Genomic DNA, 17504 nt, shown 5'->3' with positions numbered 1-17504 from the left:
GGGGTCTGTCATTCCCTCTGATTTCAACAGTGTGTTCAGGAAGCCCTTTGTAGCCCTTCAGAAAAGACATTCACATTTAATTACAATTAAAATGTTCCCTGTTGGTTTGCCTGTTGCTCTGCAGATGAAGGACTGCTGTCCTTCAGGCATCTCGGGACCAAGAGGAAGGTTCTGCCACCCCAATACGGTTCTCCTAACCTCACAGGATGGAGTAGTTTAGGTAGGAGAGGGCCTGTGGCGGTCCCTGGTTGAGTCCCTTCTCAAAACAGAAACAGATTAGAACAGATTGCTCAAAATATGTCCAGCCATGGGCGTATCACCACTCCTGTGGGCCTGTGCTCCAACGTTTGACAGCTGTCATGGTAAACGTGCTTGTCCATGTGCCAGCTCGTGCTCAGGGCCTCCTGTGGTGTCTGCGCGCACCGCTGAGGGGAGCCTGGCTCCATCTTCTCCCCGGCCTCCTGCTGTGCAGCTGAGGACAGTGAGATCCTCCCTGTGCCTTATCCAGGCAGACCCGATGCTGCTCTCCCCTAGCAAACCGCATTTCCTACGTCGTTTCCAAAGAACTCGTCTAGGTGCCAGGGTGACATTCCCAAAGACATGGTGGAGAGATCTGGGAATGGTGTTGTAGGCTGGTGCTCACTTGAAAGGCCCTGTGGTTGTCAGCAGCCTGCGAGGGCTGCCTCGTGCCTGACTCGGGTGGTCCCTCCCCGCTGGGCTTCCCCATCTCAGTCCCGCCGGCCCTTTCCTGCAGGCCTTGCTGCACCGCACCGAGTGCGCAGCTGAGTCTCGCCTAGGTCCTGTAAGTGGAAGACAACTGGAGAGGGGTGAAGCTGTCCTGCGTCACTGGAGGGTAGTGGGCCTGCTCCCAGCAGCCGCAGGAAGCTCCGGTGACTGGTTCCAGCGTGGTTAGCAACAAAAAGAAACAAAACCCCAAAATCTTAAGAAAGCAGGAAATTCCTGAGTACACTGCAATAGCAACTGAAAGGTTACTACCTTACTGGGCAAGGATTTTTGGCAAGGGCAGACCTATTCTGGTGGCCCTGTGGTGGTGTTATGCGCCATGTGGGATGCACTGTCGTGAACATGCATTTCTCCTGAGTGTATAAAAAGCTGCCCTCTTCTAATTACCACCCACTTACTACCTTTAGGTAAATCAATACTTAGTCATTGCAAGATTGTTTCACGTAATCGGTCCAAAAGAAACCCTGAATGCCATCTTTTTCATAAAATAGTTTCTTACATCAAATTTGAAATGCTTGGAAAAACATAGATGATTTCAGTGCCAGTTTCCTGCAGGAAAAACGTTGAACTGAAAATAAAAAAGTCCCACCCCACTCCAAAGTCTGTTTTGTAAATTCAGCTTCTTTGTTTCAAGTTACAGCTTGTGGTAGAGGTTTTTTTCATGTTTGTATTTCTATTATTAGGGCATCGTGGTGAATCTAAGCAATTTCAAATGTCCTCAGGTAGAAGTTTGGGGTTCTCAAATAGAATTTACCTAAACCATGCCTTCTCAGCGTTTTTGGTTTACAGGGAATTTGGAAGACACTTTTTGCTTTATCTTTTTTTTTCGTAAGCATTAAATTCAAATCAGGCAGAAAAAATGGTATGCTGAGATGTGAAAAGCTTCTCTGGGTTAGGAATTCAGTCCCTGGTCTATGGAAGAGGGGCTTAGTGGTGATCATTGGCTTTGTCCCTTGAGGTCCTAAGTGCCCAGTGCAGGTGGGGAGGCCACCAGAGGCGCGGTGCAAGAGCCCAGCATGGGTTCAGGTTGGGACACAGTGGCTAAAGTGGCCAAACTCTTTGTCATGGGGCTGGTTCCAGAGACCTAAGCGTGGCCAGCACTCTGCCCAGACCTTGGCAATTGTGGGCAATCCAGCTAGTCATTTATGAAAAATGACCCTTTGTTTTAGTCCTGAACAGAGGAAACTATTCCAGAGGAAAACCACCAGAGAGCTGTGAAGTTCTGAAAGACTGAGTATTTGAATATCCGGGATTCATTCTTGGATGTCATAGAAACAGAGGGTCAAAGGTCTGTCTCAGGTGTGTGGGTCTGAGTTCTGCTGGGACCAGCTGATTACTCAGCCCCGATTTATTCTATTTATTTATTTTTGCAATCTCATCTTCATTTTCCTCCTTTTAGAACCATTCACCTCACGTATGTTTTGTAGTGACTGTTTTGAGGGGTAGCTTTGTGCTACAATTCAGTATTTCTGCTTTTAAGTAAAGTGAAATTGCACTCTCCTAAGTCCCAGCTTACTGTACAAATACCTTTTGCACCTACGCTTTGTTTACTGTTATTGTTTTATTGTTACATTACTTTGTGAAGCATCCTGCACAAAGACGTAGGCTGTTCGGAGGAAGAGAAACTTGGAAAAACTTAAGTCATTTGATGGCTGCCCAAGATTTTGGTACTGCACTAAAGCACTAGATTTCTGTGCTCCCACGATGCTTTCTTTGTTGTTTTTTTCTTCTTTTGTGGGAGGGAGACATGGTTTAATGTGCCTAATGCTGGGGTAAGCAGCTACACTGCATAGCCAGGAGCTCCTGTGGATACTGCTGCCTTTGCTGTACCAGCCACGGCTTCAGAGATGAGACTTCTGCCAGACTTGTTCGTCTGTTCTCCCAGACATGTTCATCAAGTGGCTTTCAGCTTCAAAAAATGTTTGAAATTCAAGCTGCGCTGCTTATTTGTGATTGGCCTGATAAGTTAAGAGGGTTTCTAAGATTTACTCTGCCTTGTGATTGCAATGAGCAAATGAGCACTTCTGGCCTAAAAGCTTGCAGGTGGGAAGGGAGAGTCCGATCCCTGCAGACAGGGCTGGGAGATGTGGGAGGAGCAGGGACCTGGGGGAAGGCTCTGGAAGAGGAAGAAAACAAGACTTCGCTTCATAATTTGACCCTTCCTTGGTTGTGCAAATAAACGTTTTGTTTAAATTAGCTCCAAATATGACTGCAAACATCTATGAGGGGTCCTTCAAATGTTTGTTAAGGAGTTTCTTTAAAGTGCTCCTTAATCAAATGCTGTGCTGTGTATCGTTGTTGTTTGTGTAATTGGCTCCCCGTTTTCCCACCCACCACAGCACTGGTCCTTGAGAGGCAGTGTAATGGAAAACATCTAAGAAGAAGGCTCATGAGGAGCTTTAGGGGAGAACTCATTGCTCTCTGCAACTACCTGAAAGGAAGGATTTGTGGGAGCTGGGGTCGGCCTCTTCTCACAGGTAACTAGTGATAGGACTAGAGGGAATGGCCTCAAGTTGCGCCAGGGGAGGCTCAGGTTGGAAATGAAGAGACATTTCTTCTCAGAAAGAGCAGTCAGGCATTGGGATGGGTTGCCCAGGGAGGTGGTGGAGTCACCGTCCCTGGGGGTGTTCAAAGGAAGGTTGGACGTGGTGCTTAGGGCCGTGGGCTAGTGGGTGATGGTGGTGATAGGGGGATGGTTGGACCAGAAGATCTTGGAGGGGTTTTCCAACCTTAATGATTCTAAGATTCCACAGGTTAGAGCATCCTTTTTCTGTCTTTTCCAGCGTCTTTCAAATCCTGCCTTACCTCAGCACAGACAGAGCTGAGCCAGAGTGTAGATTTCAGAGCTCTCAGGAACGAGACTTGAGACATCCAGGGGCTCCATGAACACTTCAAGAGAAATCAGTAACCACTGGGTTGGGTCCACTGCAAACATATGGAGATGCAAGGTTGGTGTTGCTCGCAGCAGCACTGTTAAGAGATACACATAAAGTGAAGGAAAAAATGCTGAGTTTATGCTTTCCCGTGTCCTTCAGCTGACAATTTCCCTGCTATTCCATCCTTTGTTCCCTTAGCTTGTGCGCTGCACCAGGTAAGCCCTTTGGGGAATCAGTGGGGGCGTTTTTAGTGGGCAGGCCTGCAAAGAACATTGCCAGAGGGTCCCCACATGTGCTGATCAGACAGAGGGGACGAACAAGGCAGTGCTTGATGCCAGCTTGGACTTCCCTCCACATTTTTGGCCGAGCACAGTAATATTTAAAGTGAGACACCATTTCTTTGGTGGCAGGACACTGAGGCTGGTGCTATCCAGAGGGTGACGTGTAGTGTCAGCTGGCTTTTCTCCAGCAGTGGCACTTCGTCCATGCCTCCGTGTGAGATGTGGAGGTAAAACATGAGTTATGCGGCGTTTCCACAAGTGTGAGGCTAGATTAAGTTGATCTCAAATTTAGAAATACTCCTTCAAGAAAGAGGGGATTTAGGGGAAAGCTCTATACTAGGTATGTCCAAAGAAAGTTGATCAGATAACCTTTTTATGTTGTCTTGGTTTTATGTTAATGTTTCTTTGTGGCGGGCAGGTTATCTTGAAATTAGTGAACTCCTCTGCTACAAAGCCAGTGGTGCCTGGTGATCCAGGACAGAGAGAGGAGGATAGTGCTCTGAAGAGAGGTGGTTGCGTCAGGAAGGGCAGTGTTGAGGTGAAGGGCAGTAAGGTGGTTTTGACAGGAGGCCATGAAGGAACTCGTTCTCTCACATGCACACTTAGGGGCTCCAAGCTGTATTTATATATATATAGCTATTATAATGTGTATATATATTATAAATATAGCTGTTCACTCTGTATCTGGACCTTTAACAAGTATTGTATTTGTTGGAAAAAATGTCCTCTCTCTTCTATCTTGGTGATAGGATTTGATGGACGGATGGAGGTATTTTCCTGAAAATGACCTTAGAGTAAGAAATATATTTTCAGGATTATTTTTCTGATTAGTAATGCCTGAAGACAGTAAATGAATGAATTAAAAATTTCTGAACACTAAAACAGACGTGGCTTGGACTGGCATACGCTTCGCTGGGTTAGAAACTGGCTGGATGGCCGGGCCCAGAGAGTTGTGGTGAATGGAGTCAAATCTGGTTGGAGGCCGGTCACTAGTGGAGTCCCCCAGGGCTCGGTACTGGGGCCGGTCCTCTTTAATATCTTTATCGATGATCTGGATGAGGGCGTCCAGTACACCCTCAGTAAGTTTGCAGATGACACCAAGCTAAGTGCGTGTGTCGATCTGCTCGAGGGCAGGAAGGCTCTGCAGGAGGATCTGGATAGGCTGGAGCGATGGGCTGAGGTCAACTGCATGAAGTTCAACAAGGCCAAGTGCCGGGTCCTGCACCTGGGCTGCAACAACCCCAAGCAGCGCTACAGGCTGGGAGATGAGTGGCTGGAAAGCTGCCTGGCAGAGAAGGACCTGGGAGTATTGGTGGATAGTCGGCTGAGTATGAGCCAGCAGTGTGCTCAGGTGGCCAAGAAGGCCAACGGCATCCTGGCCTGTATAAGAAGCAGTGTGGCCAGCAGGTCGAGGGAAGTGATTGTGCCCCTGTACTCGGCTCTGGTGAGGCCGCACCTCGAGTACTGTGTTCAGTTTTGGGCCCCTCGCTACAGGAAGGACATGGACGTGCTCGAGCGAGTCCAGAGAAGGGCGACCAAGCTGGTGAGGGGTCTGGAGAACAAGTCTTACGAGGAGCGGCTGAGGGAGCTGGGGTTGTTCAGCCTGGAGAAGAGGAGGCTCAGGGGCGACCTCATCGCTCTCTACAGTTACCTGAAAGGAGGCTGTAGAGAGGTGGGGGTTGGTCTATTCTCCCACGTGCCTGGTGACAGGACGAGGGGGAATGGGCTAAAGTTGCGCCAGGGGAGTTTTAGGTTGGATGTTAGGAAGTACTTCTTTACCGAAAGGGTTATTAAGCATTGGAACGGGCTGCCCAGGGAGGTGGTGGAGTCACCATCCCTGGAGGTCTTTAAAAGACGTTTAGATGTAGAGCTTAGGGATATGGTTTAGTGGAGTACTTAGTGTTAGGTCGGAGGTTGGACTCGATGATCTTGAGGTCTCTTCCAACCTAGAGAAATCTGTGAATCTGTGAATCTGTGAACCTCTTGCACTGGTGCACGTTGCACGTGGGCTCGAAGGACTGCAAGGCAGCACCCAACTTGGAGTGTCAGGTCTTCTGTATCACAGCTGCCCACGAGCAACCCCAAGCATGTGCTTTGGGGGCTTTTCTTAGACATCTCCGCCTCCTTACATGGGAGGGGAGCCTGTCCAGCTCTCCTGCGCTGGTAGCTGCGTGCTGTACTGCTCGAGTGTTCACCGCCAGCTTGTGGCTGTGTGGCAAACCTTACTTTAGCTCCAATGTGAAGGTCTGATGCCTAGCCTGTTGGAAAGCAGCTGTGTCACCTCTTAGCCTTCCTTTCGTAGGCTAAACAAGCCCAAATCAGGCAACCACTTTCTTGATATCGTTGCTTTTCAGCTCTGGAACATGAAGCCGACTGCTTTCCAGCCCAGCTCCGGGACCAGTGCCCTGGCGGCTGCAGCACTGTCCAGTCTGCAGGCTGGGCTGGGCTCACTTCTTTGTGCAGTGGAGGTATCTCAGCCCCCTGGGGACGTTTTCATTCAGCCCTGTGCTCCTGCTGGCACCGGCCATTGCAGCGAGCCCAGATTGTGCTTCCCGTGCAGCTGCTGCATCAACGTCCCCAGGTGGGCAGGTGACGAGCTGAGCAGTAAACACCAGTAGGAACGGGCCGTCATATTTTCCACTTGCTCCTGCCTGATTTCTGCCTCTTAGCCATGCAGAAGCTGCCAGAAGTAAAGAATTACGCGCCCTGTATGATGGCTTCAAAATGGAAGATGTCATTTGTCTCAGGTTATCAGTCAGCCCTGAGAGCTACGGCGGGATCTGCCGCGATGTTATATAACCCCATCCAAGCAATATTTTTTCCACTCTGTGAAATAATTTGGTGAATTTCTAATTACACAAATCTAATTAAAGGCTGAATGGAACGACTATGCCTAATCATAATGATACACCCATTTCATTAAAAAAAGAAATTGCTTGTGTACAACAAACCATCCAATTTAGTGCAGAATTAATATAAGCCTCCCCAGCTGGAGCGGTGCAAGCACCAGCTTGGGCACGTGTTCCCGGGAGGCCCACACAGCCCCACTGCTGCGTGGGGCTGGAAACTCTGCCTCTGCTGCAGGTGGGGTCCCAGCAGGTGTCTGCGTGGCGTGGGGGATAAAAGACCCTGCTGGGTGGGCAGAGGGTGCTCGGCTTGGAGGGACCGTGGTCTGCGGTGCACGTGGGGCTGTGCACGAGCATCTGGGTGGGCACTGAGCTGGGGTTTAGTGAGTTTTCTGTCCAAAGCTCAGCAGCTGTGGAGCAGTGGATGCGCCTTTGCTGAATTTCCGTGTCAGCTCTCCTGGAAGCTCTGGTGAGCCACCACCGACCGCAGCGGGGAGCTGGTCAGGGCTCGGCTGCCCTGTGTGCCGGGCTCTCGATTCCTCCCGTCGGCTCCCAGGAGTTCTGCAGCGTCCCGACCAGGAGGCAATTTTCTATAGCAAGACACAAGCCTTAATCCATGCAATCGAGCGCCAGTTGCAGGGGCAACGGATGCACTTGTGGGCCTGAGTGGAGTTTTCTATTAATATTGCTGCAGTAGCTTCTTGCTGAAATCACTCTAGCAAGAGCGACTTGGGCTCTGTGCTTTCCTTAACGGTTGTGCAGCGTGAAGCTATCCTAGAGCATGGAGTCTGCGCCCGAATTTCTGGCAGGTCTGCAAGAATTCAGCTCTCAGGTGGGGAGCCAGATATTGGGCGGAGGAAATAATATCAGGGCAATGAGGTTAAATAGATAATTGATTTTTTTTTTCAGCGCTGGTCTCGGGTGTGAATCCATTGAGGTTAATGAAGTAAGGCAAATTAAATTGAATTGCCCTGTATGGAAAGCTTAGGCTGGCATGTAGCCTGTTTAAGGGGGCTCCTTGTGGTAATCCTTTGCTATTTTTGATGGCTGTTGGTGTCAGCTCTTGTTTGCGCTGGCTGAAAGGAGCTGAATGCCTACAACAATTTTAACTCTCAACAAGGAAAACTGCAAGTCATAAGCAAGCCTCCCACTTTGTTTCCTTACTTAAACACTTGGATCTGTGTGCTCACTGGGTTTGGTTCTGATCTTGCAGTGGTTTCGCGGACCTGTGGGGCACTCAGTCTGGTGATCTTGCCAAGCCCCACAGCTAGATGTGCCCAGCCCTGAGCCAGAGCCTTTCCATCCCCGCATTGCTGCGATTCCATGAGAAGCCGTGCAAGGCGTCGCTATAAGTAGCCTCTCCTGGATGAGGTGTCAAATATTTGCTGCAGAAGTACTCGTGGCATCTTGGCAAGTCTTAGCTCTGGAGCCCAGATTAAATTCTGATTTGGATCGTGATATCCAGCCCTCCCCTGGTTCAGGCTGGCCGTGTTTGTTTGACTTCCCGGTCTGAGCAGGTGGGAAGCAGACATGTGCTGGTAGCAGCTGTGTGTCTCAGGTGGCACGGGGGGTTTGTCGACCCGCTTTATTAAAATGCTTGGGTAATATTTTGGTTGTGATGGGTCTGTTCACACTGGAGCTTCCCCTGGTGATGCAGCCCTCTCTGCGTCCCTGTTCATTGTAGTGAAGGATAAAACGCCAGCGAGCTCGGGGCAGCTGGGGCACGCTGTAACCAGCTCTTCTTGCAGAATTTGAGATTGGAAGGGACCTCTGGAGAGCGCCTGGTCCAACCACCCTGCTCAGGCAGGGCCAGATTGTTGCCCAGGAAGGAAATTGCCGTGAAGTTCATCGCTCCAGGTGGAAGAAGAAAAGCAGGAGGGAAGTGACTTAGGAGGAGGACACAGGTCCCCGCACGTCTCCTAGGGGACGGTTCAGGACATGTTCCCAGACTTGCCGTGTGGCTATGCTACTCCAAAGCCTCTCTGAGAGCTTTGCTCTGAGTTAACAGGTGGGATGGATTTTCAGCGTGGATGCCCCAAACTCTTGACAGGTCTGAGCACGGGCCATGTAGGGGCTTGGATTTTACGGGCTTTACCAGCAGCTCATGGGGTTGATGCACCCAGCACCTCCTGGCAAGTCCCTGGTTGCTCTGGCACCGAGTCAGTGCAACCCCAGGGAGCAGCAGTACCCATCCTGTGCTGTTTCACAGTGTTCCTGCACAATGTCCTGCGTGGTGCCACAGCTAGAAATAATCACAGGAACGGCTGTGAGCCTGCAGTGAGGGAAGGGGAGAGGGAAGCCCCGGGTCTGCATGAGAAATTTGACTCCTGCAGTTGGCAGGAGCCTGTCAGTCATGCAAGCAGCATGTGTGAGGAGGTTTCAGTCTCCCTTGCTGGATAGTCACTGGCTAGATAAATAAACAGGATCTGTTTTTGTCTTCAGCCACCACTGCCTCCTGCTAGCCTTGACTTTTTGACTTGTCTCTGTATTTTTAGCTGCAGGACACCCTGTCCCCAAAGCCGGCGAGGACCTGAGGTTTCTCATACCTCCCTGAACACGTGAAGCCAGCTCTCGCCCTTCACCACGTCCTACCTAGGAGAAGGGGAGGTGTCGGTCAGCACGGCGTCTTCCCCCCTGCGCCCTAACATGTAACTGAGCTGAGGACCTGGGGTGTGAATCTCCCTTTGGAGTTTGTCTTATCGGTGGTTGTGCTGAGTAAATGTGTGGGGACGGTTTCTGTCCTCCCTGTGAGATGTGGCGGAGTAGTGGTGGAGGAGCCCTGTGTGCAGCCCAGCTTGGCAGTCGCAAGGTGGGACGTTGTGGGTGTGCGGGGCCGGGTACAAGCTGCAGGGGGTTGGTCCGGGGGCTGTCTCCATCACCACCCGTAGGTCTGCACGGAGCAGAGACCTTGCCGTGTGCCCACCCGGGGCTGCAGCTGCGGGCAGTGGTCCCACAGGACATCTGCCACCTGTGGCATTGGGACAGGCACCGTGCAGGTGGCGTGCTCAGCCCACGGGTGGCCGGGGGACACGTCAGCTGTGTCCCTCCCAGCACTTCTGCCCACGGCCAGTCCTTCCCTGGGGTGGAGCCGTTCAAGCCTCGTGCTTGCACCGTGAGCCTGTCCGCGCTGCGCACCTCCTCCTGGGCTGGGATTATAGAATATAATTATAGAATTATAGAATATCCCGAGTTAGAAGGGACCCATAAGGATCATCGAGTCCAACTCCTAACTATACGTCATGCCACAACCCGCGAGATCCAGCATGTCAGAGGCCCTCTTTCCTCCCTCAAGTCTAGAACTGAGAGGGCCCGAATTGTTTTCCCTTTCTATCTTTTGCCTTATTCGTGTATGAAGAAATAGAGTAAAAGAGACATTTTATTACATTCGGCGAAACATGATGTTTCTTTGTGTCTTACAGAGAGTGGAGGGGGTTGGCAGTTTATTCTCTTTTATTTAAAAGTAGAAAACAATTCAGCATAATGCAAAATTAAACATCACTGGCTAACTGATCAAATGTTTTCCATGTGGGAAGCGCTGAAGCTAGCGTGCTTTTCACCGTGGTGCTTCTGGTGCTTTGCTGCTGCGGGTGGGACTTGGGAAGGAGCATCCCTGGTTTTGGCAAGTTCAGCGTCTGCGTTTACCCACACCTGCCTTCTGAGCTCCCCTGATCCTCAGCTCCATGGGGCTGCAGGCTCAGCTCTCCACCATCCTTTCACCTCCTTTATCTCCACTGAAGTCCTCATTCAGACACTCACTGCAGCCTGGACTTCAGTTTAAGCATCTGAGCAGTTGCCTTGATGTAATTAGGGCTATCTGTGTGCCTGGGGGGAAGCAGACGCTGAAGCACTTTGGATGGAGGTATGGAGGCTCATGCATTTCAACCGAGCCGCAAAATCGGTTGTATGGGGGCACCTGGGCTGCCAGCCCCGTTGCTCACCCCAGTAGCTGTGGGTGTAAGCTGAGCCTGTGATTGTGACCTCTCCCCGCTGCCGAAGGCTGAATGTCCCGCGGGCTGTTGTTTGCGCTGCGCTGACACGTGTCTGCGTGAGATTGTGTGACCACCTTGTCCCTTGGGAGAGCCATCCAAGGTCACCAGCTGCTCTCTTGCGGCACCCGAGGTGGCACATCTGCCTGCTGGGGTCCGGCTGTGCCTGGGGGCTTGGCCTCTGCGTCCCCACCCTGGCATCACGGGAAGATGCAGAGAGGGAAAAGTGAGACCAAGCAGATGCAGGCTTAGGTTTTACTGGGCGTGAGGTGGAGGTACAAGGGGCTTCTGGAGAGAGTCCAGACGTAGGACCGCAGAGACGGGGAAGGGACTGCGGCGCCTCTCCTGGCAGAGAGCTGGGAGCGGGGACTTCTCAGCATGGAAGAGAGGAGGCTCAGGGCGATCTCACCGCTGTCTGTACCTGCCCGAAGGGAGCGTGCGGAGGGGATGGAGCCAGGATCCACTCAGCGGTGCCCGGGGCCAGGCGTGGAGGCAGTGGCTGCTGCTGGATTTGCATGGGCAGCGTTACCTGACCTTCCTGTGCAGCCGGGGCGACCCAAGGTGGTAATTTACCATCCGAGTGCCAATCCAAACAGCTGAGATATTTTGCATTTTTTAATGGTTCTCTACTGCGCCTGAATTAACAGGAAAATGGACTGAAACTAAAGTGAGGCAGTTGAAGGCAGAGAATGACAAATTGGCTTTAGAGCGTGGCAGCGATGCGCACTGTCAGGGGTTCACACACTGACCTTTATCTAAACAGAACTGTGTGTAACAGATAAGAATATTTAACAATAATTAATGTCACATCATCGCAGAGAACAAAACGACTACATCAAACAGGCAAGAAATCCACTGCAAATTACTCAAAAGGGAAATGTCAGCTTCTTCATATCTGCAACCTGCCTTGTGCTGATGGTGCTGGAATGAGAAGGGAGGGCATCCGAGTAAAAAAGCTATTAAAATGATTTAAGGAGTGGATAATATATATATAAATGGGCGAGAGAGGCGGAATGGAGCAGAACAACAGCCAGCCTGCCGGACCGGACTTGTGGAAAATCAAACACTAAACTGAGCTGATAATTGGGTGCAGGGATAAATGTGTGTAAGCCAATTATCTCCGCTGCTGGGGTTTTGACGGGTGGCTGAGGTTTCCCTTTCCTTTCCCCGCTGTCTCTGCGGGCTCCTGCTGCGCTGTGCTTCAGCAGCACCTCTTGCACGGGTAGGATCTAGCTGCTTGGGCTTTGTATTCGGGAGAATCACCGCTGGCAGTGGATGCTGAGATGATTTTCATTCTGTTGCCAAAGTGGGGCTGTCCCACGAGGTGTGGGGAGGGCAGCGGGGCTGGAGCATGGGCCCCACGTGTGTTGCTGGCTGCAGCAGGCAGTGCCAGTGCTGGGTGAGGGCTGGCGAGCATGGCCGGAGCTCTGGGGCTGCAGGGGTCTGTGCCACAGACCAGGGGGTGTTCTTATTTTCATTTTTAAGAAATTATAATAATATGGAGGCTTTTAAAGTTATTTTTGCTTTCCCTGGGACTGGACCAGGGAAATGCACCAGGCGTTAGGGGAGGTGCAACGATGCAGCCTCCTGGGTGAACAAGAGCTTGCGAAGGTCAGTTGGGCAATTGCAAAAGTCTCTTCACAAGCAGGGTCCGGAGGCCTGCAGAGGAATGAGACCAAAGTTTTGTCTCTTTGGCTGACCCCAGCAGCCCCTCCAAGGGGTGGTGGGACCCCACTGCTCCACCAGCTTTCCTGCATGCCTGCAGCACCTGAGCCACTGCAGAGGTATTGGCCTCTCCTTGTGCCATGCAGCTGCTCCTCCTTGGAAATATTTATCGCCAAGAAATGATGGCAGGTGATGGGAGAAGATCCTGGAGCTGAGCCTGCACAAATCTCATAAAAATCTCAGCCCTAGACACGAAGTGTTACAGTCGTCCTTGGCTTCGTTCCTCTAAAGCTGGTGGTGATGCAAGGGAAAAAATATCCCTTTATTCTAACAGGGCCCTTGTGCCCATTATAGTAAACTATTTCCTAAACAAAAATTAATTTATCTGCATGACCAATTGTGGGAAGTGCTGTTAGCCTCAGTTAGTAGAGATGAGGTTGAAGCACAGAGCTGGAGCCCAAGGTCAAGCAGGACAGCTGGGGAGGAGCCGGGAACTGATCCTGGGTCTCCTGGATTCCTCGCTGGTACTGTAAAGGCCAGTCCTCCCTGCAATGCCATGCCCAACCTGCAGTCCTGCTGGCCACCAGTCAGTTTTGTTGTCAGCATTTTCCTGGTGGGAGGAGGCAGCAAGGTGCCTCTGGATTAGCAAGGTTGTGAAAAATAGCTTTCCAGCTGGCCTGGTGACCTTCTGGCAGCAGGAGAGAATTTATAGGCAGAAGATGGAGATGTGATTTAAAATTAGCAGCAGTGGGGAGCTGTGCCTTTACTTCTTGAAGTGGAGCAGGAAAACTGACTTGTCCCTGATCCCATCCTGGGCTGAGAAATGGTTTTGGGTTTCACGTCTCCATTACAGAAAGCACTCAGCATCTCACCTTGCTTTCCTGCAAAGCAGCCACGGTGCAAAGCTGGGCTCTGCCGATGCAGTCAGTGAGAGCGTCTGATAAGCTCAGCTGGTGAGCAAACCTAGCCCAAGGCTGGGCGAGCAGATAAGTTCCAATTAGGGGATCTGAATATTGATTCACTGGGGAGAAGATATGACATTAAAGAATCACTGGAAGACTAAAACCATGCCGGTGTATTGCTTAAAATGAAAGGCAGTGAATTTGCATTACAGTGTGGGGCAGGACTTTGAAAATGAGGGGCAGCTACTAATTAGAGCGCATTAGCTAACATAGTTCACCCCTATTGTATCTCCCATGGCCAGAGACACAGAAATGGCACTTGTTAGAGAAATAGTATTTAGCTCCAGAGTGTTACCGATACCATCCAGAATGACACAAAGGCCTTTGAGAGATCTTACATTTCAGTCATTCCTTTTTTCAGGAGACACGCCGTCGTGTAAAGCCAACCCAGCCAACAACCCGGGAGCCTGGAAACACAGCTCCGAGCTGAACCAGGCTGCGGTGGTTTTGAAGTCAAATGGTTGAGCTCGTCCACGTTTTCTGCCTGCCTGTCTTAGCACTTGGGTGGCACTTTTTCACTGGCAGGTATTGAAAGTACCCTGGCGGGCAGCTGGGTGCCACAGGCACCATCGTTACGGCAGAGCAGAGCTGGGGCACAGGCAGGTCCAAGCCCCCAGCCCTCGTGCAAAGCCCGTGCTGGAGCACGCCTCGGAGCGGAGGGGCACATGTGGCACGTCTGACTTTGGGCATCCTCAGACTGAAAGCCTCAGTGGTGGAGGCTGTTCTGCGAAGGCTTGAGCCAAACAAGCTGCCCTAAACCCCCAGACTCTCTGTCAGTACAAGAGGTGAACTCCAGGTCTCCTTCCCCCTGTAACCCTCCTGTGTTAACAGAACCCGCAGTGAGCAGCATCACCTGTCCTCCGAGCTCTCCTTGCTCCTCCTTGCTTCTGCTCTCTGCACAAGGTCAACTTGTATCCTCAATGGTGACTTGACAAGAGCGTTTCATCACTTTTTTCCCTACTCCTGGAGCGTGAAGGAAGGGTTTGGGCAACCCGAGGGAAAGCAGAGCCCTCTCCCACCCGACTCGATTCCCAGGGCAGTTTCCGCGCCCTGGGGTCACTTCTGCGGCTGTGTGCTGCGGTGCAACCTGCGAGCAGGAGGGGGTGCATCAGACCCTGTCAGACACTTCATCCATCAGGGCATGGGGAAGCAAAGCAATGCCCGGCGAGGAAGAAGCAGGAGCAGCAGCTTCAGTGTTAGCACCTCGGTGTGAGGTGAAGGCTGTGCTGGGGTACCTCTGCTCGCCTGCCCTCTGTGCCATCGCTAGCCCTGCACCACGAGGTTTTGGCAAGGGCTGGTACTGCCCGAGGGTAACGTCCTGAAGCTGGCTCCTCTTCTTTTCAAACCACTTGGCTTCACGAAGTTGTCATTTCTTCTATCCCATATCAAAAGGATTTGTATCTGAGGAAAAAAAAAAAAGAAAGAAAAGAGAAAAGGAGTTTTCAGGTCGCACCACCTGATTCTTGCTGCTGGTGTCAGCCTTTTTTATGTGCATCCAGAGCCCGTGCCATTTCACACCTGCTCCGTGCTTGTTTTTAAATGACACATAATGATGATAGGCAGTGTAAAGATGAAGCTTCATCCCCAATTAAATTGCATTTTCTGTCTTTTCATTTCCTGCCCCAGTTGAGGAGGAAACCCCTGGAGAGCAAGATCTTTAAGTTTAATGAAGTAGGAGGTGCCTGCAAAACTAAAGGTGATCTTGTTTGTAAGAAGAAGATCGGTGCTGATACAGAATGTTTCCAGAATATTGTGCTTCTGTGTGATGCCCCAGGGAGTGTTTCAGGTTATTGGAAATGCAAATGTAGGAACTTCAGGTCATCGGGTGAGAGCGTTCAGCCTGTGACAGCTGCTGCTCAGAGCTGCCAGCAGCCCCAGTTCTGCGTGGGACTGGACCTTCTTCACTGTCTCTGGAGATCCCAGTTGATCCCACTGGTGCCAGCGCAGTGGGTCATGTTTGGCACGTGGTCTTCGCATCCCTCCGGACTTCATCCCAGCATGAAGTGGGGATGCGATCGGGGTGCTGGGGTGAGGTTCTCCGTGCCCTCTGATTCCAGCCCCACCGCTTCTCGCTGCAAGTTCCCTTTGCTTCTTTATCAAAATTCAGCCCACTGTGGTGAATCCCCTGCCCTGAAGATGAGTTCTTGGTTTTGTAAGGGTCTATGATATATCTTAGTCAATATCTATGCTATTTCATCCTTTATTCCTTCCCCCAACTTCCTCTGAATGCCATCCAGTACTGGTGATTTATTACCCTTCAGTGCGTTTCGCTTTTTGTTGGAGAATTTATATTTAATTTTTATGCCCGTTATCATTCAGGGAGAGAAGGGAAATGCTTTGGGAGCCCAGAGTGAAAATAAAACAGCACATTTTGGTGCAGTTACTTAGTTTGAAAGATGTTGTTGTATGTTGGCAGGATATTTACCTCCTTCCTCCTTTTCCATCATCAGTTGAAGTGATTCTAGAAAAATCACAGGATGCTGCACTGCACTGCACAGGTGGACTCCAGCATTGCAAAGGCTGGAGCCTGCTGCTCCTCCTGCCTGAGTTCATTAGGACTCATGCGATAAAGAAGGAGTTAGAATAAGAGCAGGGCAATTTGGTCTTCAAAGTAGCTGTGCGTGGAGAAACGAGGAGTTACGGAGCAACAGAGGGGGACTTCCTTTTCTTAGCCCCCATGACCTTGCTAGTGGTGAGATTCTTCTGTGCCACCTCCTGTACACCTGTAATCTGAGGTTAATTTCGCAGAGCTCATCTGAGTCAAACTTCACATCCTAAGGAGCACAGAGGTGAGTAATTTGGCCCTTGGTCTCACGGCAACACCAGCGCATGGTGCCAATACCACAACTAAGTGCTTCTGATGCTCTTTGCACAGTGTCCCTCTGCTCCTCGTAATTCCGTAATTCCTCCCTCCAGCCCCCACTGAGAAAAACATTGTTTTTTTCTTATCAAAAGTGGAAGATTTTAGGAGCAAGATAAAACTCTTTTGCCTGAGCCAAGGGACCTGGGTGAGTTTGGGAGGAGGATGGGGGAAGGCGTTTAGAAGTTCATCCAGATGTCTGGTAAAAATTCTGCTCCTTCTTCCTTACTGGGATTTGCTCCTGTAATTCTCTGTTTGCCACATCCCCAGCGTCACTGAGAGTTTTGATGTTCAGGGCTCTACTCCCACACAGTTTGACTCCAAATTTCTCTTATTCATTCCTCTCTTCTACATCTTTCTTGCACGAATGCCCATTCTCGTGGTATCTCTGAACTCATGGAGTACTGAGAGATGCAACCAGATGTCTTGAGAGGTCCAATAAACCTGGTTGATGGGTCCATTGAAACGGAGGGGAACTGAGGAAACAGCACTGTCAAGTTCATCAGCTTGGACTCTTTATCGGGTTCTTGGTTGACAGCAAAAGTGGCCCCATGGCCACCTGGTTTTAGCCTGTGTCACTGTGGTGGCTTCTTCATGCAGAGCTTTGAATCCCCGTGCACGAGGGGTTGTCCCTTCTGCGCTGAGACTTCTGCTGCGAAAGCCGCCGTTTGGTCACTGATCGACACACTGAGTTGTCCTTGGTGGTGGTTTAAGCCCAGCGGTTCATTTCTCTGTGTCCTTAGTACTTTCTCTGTTTTAATTAAAAGCTTCACTCCAGTTTGACCTTCTGCAGTGCTGTGGCGTATCTGAGGCTGAAGTGAGCCTCTAATTACGGGGGGCCGCTGGTGGTGGCTGCACTCACCGCTCACCCCGCTGTTAGCCACGGCTGGCAGATCCCTGCCTGCTGCCCCCCGTCGGAGCAGGCAGCCCAGGTGCCAAGTATTTCACAGAGCAGAGTGTAAAAAGTACTGCTCCATCAGTGAGAGCCCTGGGAACTCATTCAGGAGACATTGCTGGGAATCATCACTGACTTCAGGAGGGTGGAGGAGGAGGAGCAGGAACCTCACCTTGCTCTGTTGCCTGTTTGTACATTGTCAGCTAGCCCAGGCTGATTTGAAGGAATTGGTTCCAATTACTGGATTTGTTAATGGTTTAGAACTCGGAGTATGGGGTCTGGGTCCAGTTCCTGAACGCTCGGGACTGTTTGGGCTGCAAGCTCAGAGACGCGGCCGCTGCCTGGGGGCCGGAGAGCAGGGGGACGTCTCGCTGCACCCCGGCTGTTTG

The 17504-nt window shown here is 51.0% G+C and overlaps 1 protein-coding gene across 5 annotated transcripts in view; it reads left to right on the top strand.

Annotated features, from left to right (window-relative positions):
- The window catches only part of RALY (RALY heterogeneous nuclear ribonucleoprotein), a 119697-nt gene that overhangs the window by 25826 nt on the left and 76367 nt on the right, over positions 1-17504 (top strand). The window contains exon 1 of one of the 5 annotated variants that reach the window (XM_066978519.1): positions 9259-9556. The exons of the other annotated variants lie outside the window; for them this stretch is intronic. The gene's annotated coding sequence lies outside the window, so the exon portion shown is untranslated. Of the gene's footprint in view, positions 1-9258; positions 9557-17504 lie in introns of those variants that run through there. 5 annotated transcript variants of the gene reach the window in all.

The sequence above is a fragment of the Anser cygnoides genome, chromosome 16 (genome assembly GCF_040182565.1).
Source record: "Anser cygnoides isolate HZ-2024a breed goose chromosome 16, Taihu_goose_T2T_genome, whole genome shotgun sequence".
Classification (NCBI taxonomy): domain Eukaryota; kingdom Metazoa; phylum Chordata; class Aves; order Anseriformes; family Anatidae; genus Anser; species Anser cygnoides.
This window is presented reverse-complemented; position numbering and strand designations above follow the sequence as displayed.